Source organism: Chelonia mydas, chromosome 11, assembly GCF_015237465.2.
Source record: "Chelonia mydas isolate rCheMyd1 chromosome 11, rCheMyd1.pri.v2, whole genome shotgun sequence".
Classification (NCBI taxonomy): domain Eukaryota; kingdom Metazoa; phylum Chordata; order Testudines; family Cheloniidae; genus Chelonia; species Chelonia mydas.
In genome coordinates, this window is record NC_051251.2 from 8,118,925 (window position 1) to 8,138,987 (window position 20,063).

General features: G+C 44.1%; 1 protein-coding gene across 5 annotated transcripts in view; it reads left to right on the forward strand.

Moving 5' to 3' along the window:
- The first annotated feature begins 273 nt into the window (after positions 1–273).
- Positions 274–20,063, forward strand: part of PTPN4 (protein tyrosine phosphatase non-receptor type 4) — a 227,403-nt gene continuing 207,613 nt past the window's right edge. For 3 of the 5 annotated variants that reach the window (XM_037912711.2, XM_037912716.2, XM_037912710.2), the window contains exon 1: positions 274–823. The gene's annotated coding sequence lies outside the window, so the exon portion shown is untranslated. The remainder of the gene's footprint in view (positions 824–20,063) is intronic. The other 2 variants (XM_037912715.2, XM_043524929.1) reach the window with 2 other exon arrangements.

The window sequence follows — 20,063 nt, forward strand, 5'->3', positions numbered from 1 at the left end:
TATTAGGACTGGCAACTCAGGGAGCCAGTTCTTTTCAACGTTAGTCAGACTGGGCTTGATTGAGCGTTAACTCAGCCAATCAAAGTTGTTGGATTGTTCCCGCCCCAGCCTTGTTTGGCCGACTATTTTCGCCCTACCCAGCCAATCCCTTAGCAGACCATGGGGAGTAGGCGGGAAGCGTACGAGCAGGCCAGGGGCTCCCGCTCGCTCCACTTTCAGTTCTCGCGAGATCTCCTCTCGCCCCCCCCTCACTGGGTGACTGCGCAGCCGCCATGTTGGTTGCTATGCTGCCTGTGTGAGGAGGGAGGGAGGCCCTGAGGGAAAGAGGCTGCGGTTCCCCCTCCCTTCCCCAGGCAGCGCTACACGCACGTCGGCAGAGAGCTCGCTCGCACGCCTGCCGCCTCCGCCCTGTCCCCCGGTTCACCCCCCCCTTAGGAGCAGACCTCCCCCTCACTGCGTGTCCGGGGCGTCCTGTGCCCCTTCCCGTGGGGTCCGCTGTATTAGTGCCGCCCCCCAGCGGTTGTAGTTGGGGGGGGCAGAGGAGTGTCCGAGGCGGGGGGTTCGCCGCCTCCTCTCCGGCCCCCTCCCCGCCTCCCTCGGCCCAGACGCCGCAGTACGATGTGGTCCGTGCGGCTGCGAGCGGCCCGGCTGCTGCTGCTGCTGCTGCTGCTGCCCGTGCGGCGGCTGCTGCGGGGGAACTGAAGGCAGCGAGCGCGCCTGTGCGTGCGAGGGGGCTCGTGGGGAGCAGCGGCGAGCCCAGCCCGCGGGTCTCGCCTCAGCGCCCCTCTCGCCTTATCTGGAAGGACGCGGCTGTTATGTGAAGGTGAGCGAAGCCACCGTCCTGCGGTGCGTGGTGCGCCGGGCTGCGAAACCAGAGGCTGCGGCCGTGTGTGCGGCGGGTCGGCGGCGTGCGCTAGTGGAGGGTGCAGAGGGGGCCAGGCGTTTTCCTTCTCTAGCCCACCCTCTGCAGCCCCCCTGTATCATCCCATATACGGAGCTGTCCATGGAAAGCAGCTCTCCTGAGAGCCCCCGCCAGTGTGGGTGGTTCCGCGCTCCCCCCCCCCCCACCTGCCCAAAAGATTTCGGAAGAAGGCTGAAAAAAAGCCACCAAACGCACCATGGGTTCAAAAGCACCATTCAGAAGAAAGGGGGGTGATGAGGATGGTTGGGGCGTATGTTTTCCAGGGATCCAGCAGTGTAGGAAACTCATCAAATTTCTGAAACAAGGCGTTCTTATATTGGGAATGGATTTAATATGGAAGTATAAGATTGCCATGATTCCTAGGTGCATGGGTGAGTGCCCGTGGGTTTCTTTGGACAGGAAACATAGGCTGGAGTGCAGTGTTTTCTTTTCATTCCTACAGTACGTTTTTTTAGTGTCTCCCTCAACCAGAAAGCTTGTATAATCGCGAACATCTTATATACAAGGGAGGCTTTTACTGTACCTGGTGATGGGTAACTCATGAACTCATTGCACTGCCATCTGGAAAAGGAAGAATGCTGTTGTTTTTTCAAAACAAGGCTTTTGTTAAAACTAGCTAGCTGCCGGTTTACATGAAGTGTTCCAGTTGCTTAAGCAAAAGTAAATATATATGTGACCAAATTTTGTGCCACTGTTCCTACAGTATGAGTAATAGATGATTTAAAGAGCCTAAAACAAAATGCACATAACAAAGCAAGTTCAAAATGCTTGTATCCCTAATGATTTTTAGTGCTTTTTAAAATTCAGTAGAGGATGATTTTAAGGTAGACACTGATGGTTAAGCCACAATAGTATTTGCATTTTGTTATTTCGGGTATTTCTCGTGCTTAAACTAAACTCTGGTATGAATGGTAGTGAGGGTTTATGGCATGTGTGTTTTTTGACTACTGTATTGATATTGGTAAAGAAATGCTTTGTAATACAGGGAGTTACTGATGTGCTCACATACAGCCAGATGTTCGTGAGCTCATTACATCTTAAATGTGTTGTAATAATACATGAATGTAATTTTAAATTAAATTTTTTGTAAAACAATTTTCTTGTAAGATATTTGGATTGTGCCAAAGCTTTTCCAGTTTGCTGCCTAAACATTTTGTGAGTACCTTATTTTTGACAATATTTCTTGCTTCATTGACCTCAAAAGTTATTTTTTCTACTCCCTGTTTTTTTCATAGCATAAATCTCAAATTTGTTATGTTTTACCATCAAACTAATAGGTCAATCCTTGGAGAGGGCACACACACATAAATATACACACACAATCTTAGGAATGTTTGTGGTTTATAATCTCAGAAATTGAACTTTATTTACATAGGAAGATGTGATACTGAAGATCAATTTTAAACACTTAACTTGAACTTTTAAAAAGGCATAACAAAATAGGATAGAATGTGTAAAAATATCTCTTTACGATCTTGAATTTCCAGTTTCCTTGCATTTTTTCAGGATTTTTTTTTGGTCTTTTGTCATCTATTTAGCCTACTTAAAGCTGTTGCAGAAATTGAAACCTCCATGAAGCTTCTTCAAAAGCATAAATCTGCTGGTGTTTTGCTTTCTTGTGTCTCATTCCCTATGTGCTTAGATTCTGGTTTGTTTGTGGTTTAGGTTCGTAATGAATTTAGACACTAGAATAAATCTTATTTCTTTTACCAGTTAGCTAGCTCCACAAAATATATTCATTGCTTTAAAGTTGTGTTAACCTTCTAATTCCTAATTTAAGCTGACTGTAAAGACAGTATTGATTGAACGCCCTGGCTAAAAATACTTTCAGGGTTGGGTGTACTTAAAATGTTGCCACACTAAAGTTAATATGAACTGCCCTTCTGTAGCAAGTTTATAGTTGTTAGAGGCTGTATTTGTAAAAACAAAAATAAATGAAAACAAAACCGTAGCATGTTAAAAGTACTGTAATATGTTAATTGCTGTTTTCAGTGAATGAGCTCTCTAATATGGGTTAGAGGCATTATTTATTAACTGTTAAAATGTCACTTTAATTATCATGGTGGTGTTAAATATATGGCAAGTGTACGCCTCCCCAAGTACTGTATTTTTGTTCTGATTCTGCAGTGACCTCTGTGCAGGCAAGGGTTCCACCTACATATAAGTAATATTGCAGCATTTAGGGCCTTAATGTTCATTATAGAAATACTGGGTCATTATTTATTTTGAGCACTTGCTGCAAGTGAATGATCATGGTTAACACCTGTGCCTGTTTAGAGTCTCATTGACTTCCATGCCTGTGTCTGGAGTTGTAGGGCTAGGGCTAAAAACAAAAGCTTGAGGTGTGTTAAAGATTAAGTGCACTGATTATTTACTTTTTGAAAAACTCTATTTTAGCCACTGATTATTTTTGTTGCTTAAATCAGTGATTCTCAACCAGGGGTACACAGAGGTGTTCCAGGGGGCATATCAACTCATCTAGATATTTGCTTAGTTTTAGAACAGGCTTAATAAAAGCACTAGCGAAGTCAGTACAAACTAAAATTTCATACAGACAATGACTTTATACTGCTCTATATACTATACACTGAAATGTGTAAGTACAATATTTATATTCCAGTTGATTTATTTTATAATTACAAAAAGAAAAGGAGTACTTGTGGCACCTTAGAGGCTAACAGATTTATTTGAGCATAAGCTTTCGTGAGCTACAGCTCACTTCATCGGATGCATTCAGTTCTGCATTCAGATGCATTTGGGAGCAGGCTCGGAGCAGAGGGTTGGGGGCGCAGGAGTGGGCTCGGGGTGCTGGATCCAGGGGGCATTCACCTTAGGCGGCTTCCCACAAACGGCAACCTGTCCTGGCTGCTCCTAGGCGGAGGCGTGGCAGGAGGCTCTGCACCATGCCTCCACCCCGAGCGCTGGCTCTGCAACTCCCATTGGCCGGGAACCGTGACCAATGGGAGCTGTGGGGATGACGCCTGCGGGCGGAGGTAGCATGCAGAGCTGCCTGCCGCGCCTATGCCTAGGAGCAGCCAGGGTAGGTCGCCGATTGCATGGAGCTGCCCTAGGTGAGCTCCCCCTGAATCCAGCACCCCGCACCACCTACCGTACCCTTACCCTGAGCCCCCTCCCACACCCAGACTCCCTCCTAGAGCCCGCGCTCCACACCCTGTCCAATGCTCCAACCCCCTGCCGGCCCCACACCAACCGGACTATAAACTGTACTTCCAGTGAAGATCAGAAACGCCAGTTTATAGAGCTTTCTGGTTCGTGAAGTGCCAGATAAAACAGCTTTTACTTTATGTGGTAAAAAGGAGAAAGTAAGCAATTTTTCAGTAATAGTGTGCTGTGATTCTTTCGTATTCTTATGTCTGATTTTGTAAGCAAGTTGTTTTTAAGTGAGGGGAAACCTGAGGGTGTGCAAGGCAAATCAGACTCCTGAAAGCAGTACAGTAGTCTGGAAAGTTTGAGAGCCACTGGCTTAAATTACAGTTGTGCCCAAAAGTCCTAATCAAGGTTTGGACAGCCTATTGTTAGATTCTGACAGTGTTGGTGCATTGTCTTGGAAATGTGTTAATTAAAATATGAGAGAACCAATATCTACTTAGAGCAGGGGTCTCAAACGCAAATGACCATGAGGGCCACATGAGGACTAGTACATTGGCCCGAGGGCCGCACCACTGACCACCCCCTCCCCCCTGCTGCACCGTTCCCACCCCTTCCTTGAAATCACCACCCCAACTCTGCCTCCTCCCTGCCCCCAGGGGGTGCAGGAGGGGTGCAGGGAGCTCAGGGAAGGGGGTCGGGGTGCAGGAAGGGTGTGGGGTGTGGCAGGGGGCTCAGGACAGGGGGTTGGGGTGCAGGAAGGGTGCGGCAAGGGGTTGGGGTGCAGGAGGGGTGTGGGGTGCAGCAGGGGGCTCAGGGCAGGGGTTCGGCTGCAGGAGGAGTTCGGGGGCGGGTTTGGCCCGGCGCACACCGGGGGCAGGGCAGGTTCCCTGCCTGCCTGCCTGCCCGCCCTGCCCCTGCGCCGCTCCAGGAAGCGGCCGGGACCTGGAGGGTGGGGGCGCGAGCACAGGGGTCTGTGTGTTGCCCTGGTCGCTCCTCCAGGTATCTCCCCCGAAGCTCCCATTGGCCGGGGGAGCTTCGGGGGAGGTACCTGGAGGAGCGGCCAGGGCAACACACAGACCCCTGTGCCTCCCCCAGGTCCCGGCCGCTTCCTGGAGCGGCATGGGGGCAGGGCAGGCAGGGAGGGAACCTGCCCTGCCCCCGGTCCACGCCGCGCCAGAGCTGCTCTAGGTAAATGCTGGGGGGTGCGGGGGGGGCCACAGGGAGCTGGCGGGCCCCAGAAAATAACCCCGCGGGCCGCAGAAAATAACCCCGCGGGCCACGTGTTTGAGACCCCTGACTTAGAGTATGAACACAGTTTTACTGAACAATTCTGTAGTTAGGAGGGTCTGTGTCTAAGTTCCCTGCGCTGCCACGCAGCAGCCTGTTTAGTGCTGCGCAGGTGCTCAGGCAACCCCACGGGGAATGGCTGGGGAAGGAGCACCCAACCCCCACCTAGCCTGGCCCCCACCTGCCATGGCTTGGGCGCCCCTCTCCCGGCCCCAACTCTGCTGCGGCCGGGGCGCCTGGACCGGCTCGGGTGGCGTGACCGGAGCAGCCCAGACCTATACATGCCGGATCAGGCCCAGGTGCAGCTGGGGTGGCATGGCTGGGGCGGATCTGTTGGGGCCAGGGAAGGAGTGCCTATCCTGCAGCCCCAGCCTCAGAGCTGCCTGAATGGGAAGAGGTGCCCCCTCCCCCCCAGCCCAGGTGTTGCTGCAGAGAGAGAGAGCTGGGGGGAGTCCTCTCTCTCTGCTGTAGCCCTGGAGCCCCCTCCTACACCCCAAACCCCTCATCCCTGGCCCCACCCCACAGCCTGCACCCCCAGCCAGAGCCCTTACCCCCCCCATCCAAACCCTCTGCCCCAACCCAGAGCCCGCACCTCCAGCTGGAGCCCTCACACCTCTGCACCCCAACCCTCTACCCCAGCCCTGAGCCCCTCATCCCTGGCCCCACCCCAGAGCCTGCACCCCAACCCTCTGCCCCAGCCCTGAGCCCCCTCCCAAACTCCAAACCCCTTGCCCCTACCCCCACCATATGAATTTTGTTATATGCACCAATATGAAGGTACATCATCTCCATATTGGTGCACATAACAAAATTCATTCCGCACATGAGTGGGAAAAATTAGAGGGAACACTAGTCTGCATATCATTCATATGCTTAACTATTTAAAAATAATTTTTTTGTATATATGAGCATTTTTTTTCAAAAAGTAAGTCAGTACAATAAGCTAAATATATTGGAGTGGAGGACTTTCAAAATAAAAATCAAAATTATGCTTGTACATTTGAAGCTGTTCATACCACCACCCCATTAGGCAGGTGGTGTTTAGTATGGTAATGGCACTTTATTCTAGAAGGGTTTTTGCTTAAGTCCTCTCATATGAACAGAGGAGGTGAGAAGTAAAGTCGGATGGTATTTTAAACCAATGGATGTGGTAGACCAAGACTAATGGAGAGCTTAAGTTACTTTTGATAGCTGGTGTGGGTAAAAATATTAAGTGACTGTTTTGTTTAGTTTGAGTTAAAACCTGATTAAAAATAAGCAGTGGTCAAAAGCACCCTTTTTCTTTGGTTATAAAGACTGCTTAATACTGATAAGTAAAATAAGCTATTATTTTGCTTTATTTTGTCTGTGATTCAGAATGCTTCCAGCAATTGGCTTCTCTGGTGCACTGTATCTTTATTCTCTCCCCACCCGGCCCTGTCTAAATTTGATGCAAGATCACATGTATCTCATGCCTTCACATCCTGCTTCTGTGCCATCTTTTTTCCACCCTTACCAATTATAAAAATTGTTGAACAAGAGAATCTTTCACCATATGCTCATAACTGTCCTTTCTTCATATACCACTTTCACTCTCATGCTATCACTGTTCAGAAACCAATGAAAGGCCATGCAGTTCTCATGAGTTTTTTTTACTCTGCTTCTATTTGCAGTGTTGTGAAAGTGGTATGTACAGGAATAGTAAAATGTGATTGTCTGCAGTGGTGGAGGGAAACTGAAGGTGGAGAGAAGAGGTGGTGAAGATTATTGGGGTGAACAGGTGGGAGAAGACAAAACCAAAGAAGGGGATGACCAATGGTCTAGTGCAGTATTTCCTAAATGGTTGGTCTTGACCTACCAGTGGGTCACAGGAAGATTCTAGATGGATTGCCACATCCAGGGCTGGATTAACCCATCACTGGGCGCTGGCCTGGGCAAACATGTGCTATTCCTGGCCCACTGTGGGTGAAGGTCGGGAGCAGTGGTAGGACTGGAGAGCAAGCTCACCCTGCAGCAGCAGCTCCTGTGCTACAGGACTAAGCCTGGCTCCCTGCTCTGGTGATGTGACCAGGGGCACAGCATCACTTAAGTTTGGCCTGGCCACCCCGATTGATGCTGTGACCCCATGCTCCAGGTCGCAATGCCACTCTAATTTGGCTCAACTGTTGGAGGGGGAGCCTCCTATAACACCTGGAGTGGGAAGCCAGTCCCACAAGACAGGAACTGCCACAGCAAGGTGAATGAGGCAGGGTCATTTTCCAACCCCTTCCTCTCAGACCTTTTCTCTGCATTGTTAGGGTTGCAATGCTGGGGCAGAGAGAACATATATGTAATGGTGGGTCATTTAAAAAAAAAAAAAAAAAAAGACAAAATGGAGTGGGTGGGTCAGCTTAATAAAAAAGTTTGGCAATCACTGGTCTAGCAGTAGTATGTCTGGTTCTTTTCTCTCTGATCCAGCTGTGGATGGAATACTCCTTTGGGAATGGGGGCTATGTCTTTTCTCCCCATCTAGTGACCTCCACCTTGCACAGACTAAAGTAGTAGCACAGTAATAGTTTTAACCTAGCTTTTAAAAAAAAAAAAAAAAAAAAAGTTTGACACTTGGCTGAAATCCCAGCATGTATCATTTTGTGATGACATATTGAGAGGACATCTTCAGCAAACCATACAGTGCCAGTAAGAATTCAGAGCCTAGTCTCTCCCCCTGCCTCCCCTTCTTCTTTTAGAAGAAAAAAAAAAGCAGCAATGTATGTATTATGTGCCCCTTAGAACCTAATTAATGGAATTATTTAGCATTTTTTTTAGTTTAGCGTAAGTTTAATTTTACATGAATTGCAAAGATAACAATTAAAATTCTGACAGATTCTTTTGGCATATGATAGGTTGGCATATGTTAAGGGATGTTATAAATTGTTCTCCATGAATTGGATTAATCTGTGGCAAGGGAGATCTAGATAAGGTATTAGGGGGAAAACTTTCTAACTAAAAGGATAGTTAAGCACTGGAATAGATTTCCAAGGGAGGTTGTGAAATCCTTGTCATTAGAGGCTTTTTAAGAACAGGTTAGATAAACATCTGTGGAAAATGGTCTAGGTAGACTTGGTCCTGCCTCAGTGCAGGTGGCTGGACTAGATCACCTCACAAGGTCCCTTCCAACCCTGCATTTCTATAATTCTGTCGCGGTCAGGAGAATGAGTCATACAGATTTAAGTTAAGAAAAAAAAGAGACTTTTTTTTTAGGGGACTGTACTATAGTACAATAAAATCTTCTGTAATGATTTTTCAGTCTCCCCTCAAGGCGTTTTGCAAAAAACTGTAAGCCCTTCAAATCAAGGTGAGGGCAGGTCTACACTTAAAACACTGCAGTGGCTCAGCTGTGCCACTTTAGCACTTCTGTGAAGATGCTGCTATGCCGACAGGAGAGCTTCTCCCATCAGGGTAGTTAATCTACCTCCGCAAGAGGCAGTAGTTGTGTCAATGGGAGCAAAGTCTATAGCAGGGCACAGGTCAGAATAACTGCATTCAGTGGTGTGGATTTTTCACACTCCATAGCGATATAGTTATACTGACATAATTTTATAGTGAAGACCTGGCCTAAAGCAGGTAAGAAAAGTTGTATAAAACAAGATTCTTACTTCAATTGAAACCTGAATTAGATCCTCTTCCCTCATCTTCTACATTCTAGTGGAAGAACTAGAGAGGTGGAACACTTGGACTCTTGTCCAAGTAAACTCTTTGTATTGTGCGGCAGTAACTCTGTTGATCAATTTTAAGAGCAGTATTTAATGGGAAATACAAGTGTACTTGGCTACAAATGGGCTGTGTGGTATATGGCTTTAAAGATGGCAAGGTGTGTACCTATTCAACAATAAAGTAAACTAACAACCTTCAATGATGAATGTGTGTGATATGTAATGGAGGAGGTTCTCTCAGAAATATTTTCACTGCTTGGGGAAAGTACAGTGAAGTGGAGCTGCCATTTGAGAGTTATCAGACTACACCTGAGGTTTGGGGGAGGGAAATCATAGCGAACTCCCCAGAGTGAATTTTGTGTTCTCCCCGTCTCATTTTAGCCACTCCTTACTATTTTGTAGGAAGGCTACCTGGCAACATACTGATTGAATTATACTGCTTGACCAAATACCAAGATTTTCAGATGAAACCAAGTTTATTATGGCTAAAGAATAGAGATGCCATTTTAAACACTTGGAGTCTTTTAATTAGAATCTGTCCTAGACTAGAAAGACAGAAAAGATCTATTCCATCCCCCTACCAATGCAGGATTTTTCTAAAAGTATTTTAGTCTGTGGTTTTTTCATTTTAAGTACCTCAAGTTGTAGATCTTTTAGTACCGTACTTTATTTGGAAGATTTTTCCACAGTCTTAAAAGATCTTTTGGTCAGCTTGGTGATATTCTTGTTAATTTACTATTCTGTTTGTTAATGAGAACATAAGACTGGGCATACTGGGTCAGACCAGTGGTCCATGTAGCTCAGTGTCCTGTCTTCTGACAGTGGCCAATGCCAGGTGCTTCAGAGGGCGTGAACAGAACACGTAATCATCAAGTGGTCCTTCCCCTGTTGCCCATTCACAGCTTCTGGCAAATGGAGAGCAGAAACGCTTCAGAGCATGGTTTTGCATCCCAGCCCATGGAGGTGAATAGCCGTTGAGGGACCTATCCTTCATGAATTTATCTAGCTCTTTTTTGAACCCTGTTATAGTCTTGGCCTTCACAACATCCTCTGGCAAAGGGTTCCACAGGTTGACTGTGCATTGTGTGAAGAAATACTTCCTTTTGTTTGTTTTAAACCTGCTGCCTATTAATTTCATTTGGTGGCCCCTAGTTCTTGTGTTATGAGAAGGAGTAAATAACACTTATTTACTTTCTCCACACCAGTCATGATTTTATAGACCTCTATCTTATCCCCCTTTAGTCGTCTCTTTTCCAAGCTGAAAAGTTCCGGTTGTATTAATCTCTCCTCATATAGAAGCTGTTCCTTACCCCCTAATCACTTTTGTTGCCCTTTTCTGTACCTTTTCCAATTCCAATATATCTTTTTAGAGATGGGGTGACCAGATCTGCATGCAGTGTTCAAGATGTGGGCGTACCATGGATTTATATGGCGGCAGTATGATATTTTCTGTTTTCTTATCCCTTTCCTAATGATTCCCAACGTTCTATTCACTTTTTTGACTGCTGCTCTACATTGAGTGGATGTTTTCGGAGAACTATCCACAACGACTCCAAGATTTTTCTTGAGTGGTAACAGCTAATTTAGACCCCATCATTTTGTATGTATAGCTGGGATTATGTTTTCTAGTGTGCTTTACTTCGCATTTATTAACATTGATTTGCACCTGCCATTTTGTTGCCCGATCACCCAGTTTGTGAGATCCTTTTGTAACTCTTTGAAGTCTGCTTAGGACTTTTAACTATCTTGAGTAATGTTGTATCATCTGCACATTTTGCCACCTCACTGTTTACCCCCTTTTCCAGATCATTTATGAATATGTTGAAAGGTACTGGTCCCAGTACAGACCCCTGGGGGACACCACTATTTACCTCTCTCCATTCTAAAAACTGACCATTTATTCCTACCTTTTGTTTCCTGTCTTTTAACCAGTTACTGATCAATGAGAGGACTTTCCCACTTATCCCATGATAACTTACTTTGCTTAAGAGCCTTTGGTGAGGGACCTTGTCAAAGGCTTTCTGAAAATCTAAATACACTATATCCCCGAATCCCCCTTGTCCACATACTTTTTGACCCCCTCAAAGAATTCTAATAGATTTGGGAGGCATAATATCCCTTTACAAAAACCATGTTGACTCTTCTTCCCCCCCAACCCCCCCCCCCCCCAACAAATTGTGTTCATCTGTGTGTCTGATAATTCTGTTCTTTACTATAATTTCAAATAATTTGCCTGGTATTGAAGTTAGGCGTACCAGTCTGTAATTACTGGGATCACCTCGGGAGCCTTTTTGAAAAATTGGCGTCACATTAGCTATCCTCCAGTCATCTGGTACAGAAGCTGATTTAAATGGTTGGTTACATACCACAGTTGTTAGTTCCTCAATTTCACTTTTGAGTTCCTTCAGAACTCTTGGCTGAATACCATCTGGTCCTTGTGACTTAAAATAGTCTTTTCTTCCTAAATTTTCTGTTTTTAAATTTCATAATTCATAGTTACATAAATGTGCTACCTAAGATGCCCTTTTTCCTTAGTGTTTACACACTTCAAATATATATGTGTAGGAAGTTGTCACATTTCCCCATTTTGGTCCCACTTTAGCCAAACTATACATATTTATTTTTAATCTTTCATGCTAAATCTGTTATTCCATTTCTAAAAGTACACCATCAACTTTAAATGTATTCAGTTTCAGAAAGGCAGTTTTAGGGACTTATGCATACACGAGTCCCCCTGCCAGTTATTGTGGTTGTACAATCTTTTTTCCTATTCTTTCCCCCACCCCCTACCCTCCAAAAAGTTTCTGCTCTCTTGTTGTCTGCAGAAATGGAAAATAACTATACAGAAGAAATACTGAAACTGACTTTTCACAAAGTGTATCCAAAGAACAAAGTGAACAAAAAAATTTTTTCTGTGGTAGTAATCGTAAAGGATTCATGGAACTGTCATTTTCACACACATAAGATTTTAGAAAGCAAACTTAATAAGATTCAGCAGGAGTTGAAACCAGGTCCACAGCAGAGAACTCTACACTTGAGGTAAAGAAGTAGCTGGAAGCAATAGTAAGTTGTTGTTTTTTACATGGACTAGCCACTACAGTGATTTTACAATACATGTGGCCAGTGATTTATACAACTTTTTGCTTGACAGCAGAAGAAAGTTAAGAATCAGGATTCCTGGGTTTTAATACTGGAAGTCAGGTGTGGTCTCATGGTTGCAGACAGCACATAGATTTGACTCATTCGCTCTAAAAGGCAGTGTGGCTGACTAGATGAGATTCGAGTGCACCACATTAGAAACCTGTGTTCTATCCTTAGCTCTCCAAGAAGTGACCTTGTTTAGTCTGTTACCACATCTGTAAAATGGTGGTAATGGTGCTTACCTGTCTCTTAAGGTGTGGGAATGAGGCTTTTTTTTTTTTTTTTCAATAATAGTGCACAGATTTAACACCAGTTAGTGAAAGAGCTGAGACTAGAGCTAATGTTCTTTTGATTCTCAACCCAGTGCTCTTTTCACTGGATGAAAGGCTATTCTGCTGCTGCTATGCTTGTTATTTTCCTGAACCATGCCAAAGCTCCATGAGGCTGAGAGCTTCCTTGTTGTAAATGAAATGTTTAGTGTTTTTAGCAGCAACTCTCACAGGCTCTACTGAGGATGTACAAATGGCATTTTTCCGTGTCTTACAGTATGGCCAAATATGGGTGGTTTTCCTGCTCCAAAACACGGAGGCATCAAATCCTTTCAAAGAAACATTCTGGGGGTGGGGGAAGAAATAATATTGGTAAAGTTATCTATTCTTCTCTAATCTGGTTCTCAGAAATGCCTGAACAATTTTTGCTGAAACTTTCCAAGAAAATTCAGCTTTGTACAGAAAACCAGCATGGAAAATTCAAGTTCAAATGGTTAAAGTTTGGCAAAGTTGTAGGCAACTGAAAAGGAACTTGACCTGCTGCTTACAAACAAGGATGAATTGGTAGGGGAAGTAGAAGTGGGTGGCAACATGAGCAGCAGTGACCATGAGATGGTTGAATTTAGGATCCTCACAAAAGGAAGAAAGGAGAGTAGCAAAATATGGACCCTGGACTTCAGAAAAGCAGACTTTGACTCCCATAAGGATCTGATAGGCAGGATCCCCTGGGAGGCTAATATGCAGGGGAAAGGAGTCCAGGAAAGCTGGCTGTATTTGAAAGAAGCCTTATGGAGGGCACAGGAACAAACCATCCTGATGTGCAGAAAGAATAGGAGATATGATAGGCGACCAGCTTGGCTTAACAGTGAAATCTTCGGTGAGCTTAAGCACAAAAAGGAAGCTTACGAGAAGTGGAAACTTGGACAGATGACTAGGGAGGAGTATAAAAATATTGCTCGAACATGCAGGGGTGTAATCACGAAGGCCAAAACACAACTGGAGTTGTAGCTAGCAAGGGATATGAAGGGTAACAAGAAGGGTTTTTACAGGTATGTTAGCAACAAGAAGAAGGTCAGGGAAAGTGTGGGACCCTTAATGAATGGGGGAGGCAACCTAATGACAGGTGATGTGGAAAAAGCTGAAGTACTCAATGCTTTTTTTGCCTTGGTCTTCACAGACAAGGTCAGCTCCCACACTGCTGTCCTGGGCAACACAGTATGGGAAGGAGGTGAGCAGCCCTCCATGGTGAAAGAACAGGTTAAGGGCTATTGAGAAAAGCTGGGCATGCACAAGTCCATGGGTCCAGATCTAATGCATGCGCGGGTGCTGAGGGAGTTGGCTGATGTGTTTGTAGAGCCACTGGCCATAGTCTTTGAAAACTCATGGTGATCAAGGGAGGTCCCTGGCGATTGGAAAAGGCAAAAATAGTGTCCATCTTTGAAAAAGGGAAGGAGGAGAACCTGGGGAACTACAGACTGGTCAGCCTCACCTCAGTCCCTGGAAAAATCATGGAGCAGGTCCTCAAGGAATCCATTTTGAAGCACTTAAAGGAGAGGAAAATGATCAGGAACAGTCAACATGGATTCACCAAGGGCAAGTCATGCCTGACCAACCTGATTGCCTTTTATGATGAGATAACTGGCTCTGTGGATATGGGGAAAGCAGTGGACGTGATATATCTTGACTTTAGCAAAGCTTTTGTTACGCTCTCCCACAGTATTTTTGCCAGCAAGTTAGAAAAGTATGGATTGGGTGAATGGACTATTTTGTGGATAGAAAGCTGGCTAGATCGTCAGGCTCAACGGGTAGTGATCAACGGCTCCGTGTCTAGTTGGCAGCTGGTATCAAGTGGAGTGCCCCAGGGTTCAGTCCTGGGGCTGGTTTTGTTCACATCTTTATTAATGATCTGGATGATGGGATGGATTGCACCCTCAGCAAGTTCGCAGGTAGGGTCTAGAGTGACCTAGACAAATTGGAGGATTGGGCCAAAAGAAATCTGATGAGGTTCAACAAGAACAAGTGCAGAGTCCTGCACTTAGGACAGAAAAATCCCATCCACCGCTACAGGCTGGGGACCGACTGGCTAAGCAGCAGTTCTGCAGAAAAGGACCTGGAGATTATATGCGTCAGCAGTGTGCCCTTGTTGCCAAGAAGGCTAATGGGATATTGGGCTGCATTAGTAGGAGCATTGCCAGCAGATTGAGGGAAGTGATTATTCCCCTCTAATTGGCCCTGGTGAGGCCACACCTGGAGTATTGCATCCAGTTTTGAGCCCCCCCACTACAGAAAGGGTGTGGACAAATTGGAGAGAGTCCAGTGGAGGGCAACAAAAATGATCAGGGGGCTGGGGCACATGACTTACAAGGAGAGGCTGAGGGAACTGGGCTTGTTTAGTCTGCAGAAGAGAAGAGTGATGGGATTTGATAGCAGCCTTCAACTACCTGAAAGACAGGTTTCAAAGAGGATGGAGCTCGGCTATTCTCAGTGGTGGCAGATGACAGGACAAGGAGCAATGGTCTCAAGTTGCAGTGAGGGAGGTCTAGGTGGGATATTAGGAAACACTATTTCACTAGGAGGGTGGTGAAGCACTGGAATGGGTTACCTAGGGAGGTGGTGGAATCTCCGTCCTTAATGGTTTTTAAGGCCCGGCTTGACAAACCCCTGGCTGGGATGATTTAGTTGATGTTGGTCCTGCTTTGAACAGGGGGTTGGACTAGATGACCTCCTGAGGTCTCTTCCAATCCTAATCTTCTATGAATTTATAATGGAAGGTGGAAGCCAACATTAATTGCAAACATTACCAGCTCCACCTATGCTGGACAGACTGCAGTTGTGCCCAAGTCTGTCCCTTCCACTGAATGTCTATATTTGGGATTAATCCTCAGATGTTGTTTGTAATTTTCCAAATTGAATCTTCTTTTATTTCATGACTATATTTTCAATGTCACTTTGTATTTCTCTGTCCTCAGTGATGTTCTCAGCACCTCCTTCATGTTGCATTTGCATATGAAACTGCTGTTTACTTCCTCTTTCAGATCATTAATAGAGATATTACAGAAGACCAGTACTATCAGTCAGTGTGGCACCCTAATAGACACATATCTACAATCATTGTTCCATGTAGTATATTCATTTACTGTTCCATTCACACAGGCATTAAGTTATATAATTCAGTGGTTCTCAACCAAGGGTCTGGGGCCCCCTGGGGAGTCATAGGCAGGTTTCAGGGTGTCTGCCAAGCATGGCCAGCATTAGACTGGCAGAAGCCCAGGGCCCTAGGGAAAGTCCCGCCATGCACGACTGCAAGGAATATTGCAGGGCCCTGGGATCTACCACCCGGGGCTGAAGCCTCAGCAGCTTAGCTTTGTGCTGCCTCCTATGGCATGGGGCCCCAGGCAGTCGTCCTGTTTGTTACCCCTTAATGCCAGCCCTGGCTTTTATATGCAGAAAACCAGTTGGCCGTAGAGTTTTTATAGCATGCGAGGGGCGCGAGGGCTCAGAAGGAAAAAGGTTGAGAATACCTGATATCATTCACCTTTTGAACTTGCCACATTGAACCAGGAAAGTGTAACCTGATTGTTAGACTACTGCACTCTACTTGGGGCTTCTCTTGGAAAGCACCCACCTTCCATTAGTGCAGTATGCAGGGGTTTCTCTCAAATAGGTGAGCTGCCGTGTGATTGACACCAGTGGTCTGTACTGATTACCTATATGCTTCAGAGAGCAATTCAGGGTGTTGATGAGCCTATAAGGTCCTAATTGGTGTGGGACCTAGCTATGTATGAGATCAACTGTTGCCCAAATCATCCGTTTTGGACGTTAAAATTTTAGGTTTTTGTATTGGCACTTTAACAAGGTACTGCTCCTGTAAGCTCAAATGCTGTCTCAACACAGCTTTGAGAAGGGCATAACCCCTGAAGGCTGAGTTTTGCATGGATAGTCTCCAGATGGAGCACAAGAAGGAAAAGGGTACGTGACTGAGGAAAATGTTGTTAGTTGTTGGGGATTTAAAGCAGAATTATTGGTTCAGTCTAGGAGAAATGGGACTGGGAAAGACCTGGAATGAGGTTCTCCACAGAAATTGGCAGAAGGATAGTTGCCTGGGGAGCAGCGTAGCAGCTAAGGATCCAAAGTTGGAGACTGGCGGAGCTCCCTGTGCCAAAGTAGCCTGGAGCATGAGCCCAGAAGCAAGATTAGTGAGAATCTCTGATAAAAGGATGATTATAAATTCCAGTCAAAAGGCCAGAAAAGACCTGGGAAGCCCAGATCCAAGGGTGAAGGGGGAATTGTTTTTGTTTAATCATGCCAGTAAACTAGACCCCATAAGGAGAGAGACTAGTTGAGGCAGTTATGTGGCACAAACTCTGGCATGATGGGACATGACAACTGTTATAGGCAACCATCACCATAATATCTGAGTACTTGTTGGGGTCACTTACTCTTGTGTTCTTGAATTAGATTTCCTGGGGCCGACAAAAGGGATTTTTCAGTATGTGGCTCGTGATCTTGGGGATGTTGCATCCTGTGGTCCACCAGACACAGAAGTTGGTCAGTTTTAGGGCATGGTATAAGATTAATTTGGCCATGCTTTTGATAGAGTTATGGACGACATTAATAGATAGGGCAGGTGTTCGAGTAATTCTTAATACGTAAGAGGGTCTGTTGTTGGGCCTTTAAGTTTGAAGATTTATTTTGATTGTCATTTTATAAACAATTGTTTTTAATAAAGTAAGCTGTGGAGAATCTGAGCTCGTGTGAGCGTTTTCCCCAAATGACAGTTTTGGAATAGTGGATATTTTTTTCCCTATTCTTTGGCACCAAGGAAGACTGAATAGAGTACTAACTGTGCCAAGAGTCAGAAAATAAGGAAGTTACAGTTCAACACAATCTTTTCCTTCAACCACTAACCATCTGTTCTTACTTCCATGTCATCATAATTAGAAATATACCATAAAATCAAACACACAGTACACCAAAGTTATAAGAAAATAGAAAAATAAATAAATCTTTTTCTCTTGTACCCATCACCATCATATTTAGGCTCTAAATGTGCATGAATTCCATGAACCTCAAGAGTATGGGAATGAGATGATTAATTTAATGACTTCATCTTTCCATGGAACTGAGTTCCCTCAACAAAGCCATTGAAGTAGAAGGCATCTCATCCTGTTTTGATGCCATTTATTGTTTCTTTGTCTGTGACAAACTTGGCACCAAGGCAACTACTAAGAAGTCATGAATTGAAGATTCAGCCTCTGCTAATGGCATAGTGGGAGGCCAAAGCACCTTTCACTAAGAAAATCTCATATCGCCTCACCCTTTCTGGTGCTAGGCTCCTCATTTACACCTGTAGTGCTCTATCCTTTTTCCCACCAATGTTGAACATGAGGTGAAATTTTGAGATGCCTCAAGTTGCAGTGGCAACAGTATGTTAATGTTTGACTGTAATGCAGATGGTACCATAATTTAGCTGTCTGATGCCTGAATAAATTAAGTACCTGGATAAAATGCAGCTGGCTCAAGTTCAATCTGTATAAGACAGAATTCATGATAGGATGAAGGAAGCACTTTGAGAAACTGGCAGAAGCTCTGACTTCATCTTCCTTTGAAAGCTGCTGTTCTCTGATTTTTAAGTAAATATGCAGTTTCTAAATTTTCTGGACGCATTACTGTCCCTAGACACCAGAATAGCAGCAATGATCAGAAAGTTACTATTTAGAATAGTGCCCTTTTCTGCTTGATGTACACTCAGACACGGTGATCTGTGTCTTTGTCCTTCATCCCAGCTGGGCTATGTTCTACTTGTAACTCTTTGTTAAATTAGCTGGTTTCTGTGTAGCTTTAACATGTACTAGTCCACTGGTCCGGTAATGCATGCTACTGAGTGCACCTTATGCTGGTACATTGTACACTGTCTTCCCATCCACTTCTAGATCGGTTTAAAAAAATTTTGTGCTGATTTTTCAAGGCCTTGAATGGGCTGAAACTTAGTTATCTCAAAAACTATCCAATTTCTTGTAACCTGCCTAAAGAGCTGAGATCAGCAGAGTTGCTGTTGCTGAGGTAGCCCAGCTTGAGGTGAAGACTCTGTACGCTGAGTTGGCAAGCCAGATAGTCTGTGATGATGGGGCCATAGAAATAAATAGTCGTAGCTCTCTACTGTCCACTCCCTATCTTCAAAGGTCAAAATGAGCCTTTCTGTATTTGAGTTTTATGTAGCACCCTATAATTTTGCAATAAGGGAGAATTGCTAGTGATTTTCCACTGAAGGTAAAAAAAAAAAAAAATCTTAGAAAGTGAAATTAATGAAGTGATGAATGCAGTCCTATTGGATGACATGTTTTTCTTAATTGTGTTTGTGGAGCCTAAATAGAATGTTTGTGGATGTGTTGTAAACTTTTAAGTAAATGCAAAAATAGCTGATTAACTCTACCGTACCGTAGCCTTTGATTTTATAGTATATTTCTATTTAGATGTAGGAGCAAGAGAAGATGGTTAATGGCTGCAGGCAAGAATTTGTATTTAGCTTATTTTCAGTTTTGTCTTAATATTAGGGTTGTTTATTAATTGCAGTTAACTCATCTGATTAACTCAAAAAAATAATTTTTTAAATCAAGATTAATCACGATTAATCACAGTTTTAATTGTACTGTTAAACAATAGAATGCCAATTGAAATTTATTAAATATTTTTGAATATTTTTCTACATTTTCAAATACATTGATTTCAATTACAACACAGAATAGCGTTCCGTGCTCACTTTGTTTTTATTACAAATATTTGCACTGTAAAAATGATAAACAAGAAATAGTATTTTTCAGTTCACCTCATACAAGTACTGTAGTGCAGTCTCTTTATCGTGAAAGTGCAACTTACAAATGTAGACTTTTTTTGTTACATAACTGCACTCAAAAACAAAACAATGTAAAAGTTTAGAGCCTACAAGTTCACTCAGTCTTGCGACGCCGGCTACAACAGTGCCATGTGAACACCTATTCTCACTTTCAGATGACATTGTAAACAAGAAGCGGGCAGCATTATCTCCTGCAAATGTAAACAAACATGTTTGTCTGAGTGACTAACTGAACAAGAAGTAGGACTGAGTGGACTTTTAGTCTCTAAAGTTTTGCATTGTTTTATTTTTGAATGCAGTTTTTTTGTACATAATTCTACATTTTGTAAGTTCAGCTTTCATGATAAAGAGATTGTATTACAGTACTTGTATGAGGTGAATTGAAAAGTACTATTTTTTGTAGCACAAATATTTGTAATCAAAAATAAATATAAAGTGAGCACTATACACTTCGTGTCCTGGGTTGTAATTGAAATCAATATATTTGAAAATGTAGAAAACATCCACAAATATTTAAATAATGGTATTCTTTTGTTTAACAGTGCGATTAATAGCACGAGTAATTTTTTTATTGTGCTATTAATCGCAGTTAATGTTTTTAGTCAGTTAACAGTCCTACACTAACAAGTTTTTGTATGGAATTTAGTGTACAACTTAATACTACCGTAGGCTTGCAGAGAGAATACAACATGTTCTTCAAGTGCTTGCTCAAGTCCATTCCATTGTATGTGTGTCTGCTTGCCACATGCACTGGTGCTAGAAGTTTTTCCTTCAGTGGTATCCCTAAGGGACTGGCTGTGGTGCCCTCT